Source organism: Schistocerca gregaria, chromosome 1 (assembly GCF_023897955.1).
Source record: "Schistocerca gregaria isolate iqSchGreg1 chromosome 1, iqSchGreg1.2, whole genome shotgun sequence".
In the NCBI taxonomy this organism is placed as follows: domain Eukaryota; kingdom Metazoa; phylum Arthropoda; class Insecta; order Orthoptera; family Acrididae; genus Schistocerca; species Schistocerca gregaria.
In genome coordinates this window covers 468,181,834-468,183,432 of record NC_064920.1, presented here as the reverse complement: position 1 = coordinate 468,183,432, position 1,599 = coordinate 468,181,834, and positions in this window count along the sequence as shown.

Here is a 1,599-nt window from a genome sequence, read left to right as displayed (position 1 = left end):
ACCGCCTGCAACTCCAGCGAGAGATGCACCTTGAGCTCCACTAACACCTCCTCCTCCATGATCGTCGGACTAAGCTGAGTGATCGCGGTGGTGAGGGTCGGCGGGTGACGCGGGGGTTGGGGTTGGTGGATAGGAGATGGAGAAGGAGCAGGGGTGAGGTAGGCGTTGTGTCCAAACCGGTTAATGGGGAGGCAGGAGAGGATGTCAGTATGGTGGATGGTGGGTGGAACTGGGGGAGGAGATGAGAACTGAGTCCCGTCTGGAAGTGAGGAGTGAGATGAGGGCACCAGGGAAGTGTTGGCGGAGGAGGAGGGAGAGGTTCCAGGCCTCAAGAATGGAAGGATCGGGATGGGAGAGGAGGTATTTGTATAAAGAGGGGGGAGGAGGAGGAGGAGGAGGTGGAGGGAGCAGGGCCAGGTTGTGAGACATCCATGGCATCCTGGGAGGGAGGGAAGGAGGATGGGGCAGAGTCTTTTTGGGAGCGGAGGAGGTGGTGGCACCACTAGGGCGTTTAACGGCGGCAGAAGGGTGGGTGGTGACGTGAGGGACGGGAGCGATGGGGAGGTGGCGGGTCCCGGCATGGGCGCAGTAGGTGGCGCCGTAGATGGTGGTGATGGTGAAGGCGACGGTGTCGGCAGTGGCGGTGATGGTGAAGGCGTTGGGGAGAGCTTGGTGTGGGCAGTGGCTCGATGGGCCACCACCCTAGCTGGAGCTGCAGTGACAGGCTGGGAGAGTGGGAGGAAAGGATCAGAGGGAGAGGAGTGGGAGGAAGAAGCTGGGGAGGGGGGACAAAGAATGAGGGCGAAGGGAGACTTAGAAGAGTAGGGATGGGAAGGGGGGGGGGGGTGACCGGGCACACCATGTAATGGTGGCGGTGGAGGGCGAAGTGTACACAATGGCAGTGGTGGTAGTAGTGGCAGTAGTGGTGGGGGCTGACATGATGACAGGGATGAACGAAAACAGCACAGCACGAAAAGGAGAGGGGAAAAAAAGGGAAGCTGGGGCCGGACGAAGACGAGGACCAGAGTCCCACCCTGCTGGCGTTGGCGATGGCTGGCAGAAATGCCGCAGATGGGGCCAGGGCTGCTGCTGCTGCTGGAGAGCTGGCTGGCTGGCACGTGAAACCTAAAATGCTAGATGTTTAGCAATCCCGCCATCATCTCAGAATAATCTCAAGCAGTGCTTTCATCCCATAAGCACTTCTTTGCAAACAAAACCACAACCTACTTTTTATACTCGTTTCCTTGTCACAGAGAACAGGGAACTAATGCTGGTTTCTTATGCGTGAATCTATGTGTTTATATTACGTTGATATCCACACGGTAAGCAACGTAACAAGTGTTTCTTCACGGGTGTATTGTAACTTGCCACTAGAGTCATTATTTTTATCCCTACTTGCGGTTATTTTAGAATCATTTTTAGAAACATCTATGTCTTCCGACATTTACACAAACTGTCGAAGCCATAAAAGTGATTCAAATATTTCGTAAATCACGTAGGAAAGGGATGCAAAACAAACATTATGCTTAGACGCAACTGAAGTTCTCCTTTCTCACCACTTGGAGCGCTAGTGTCGCACCAGCTGTCAAACGGTAACAA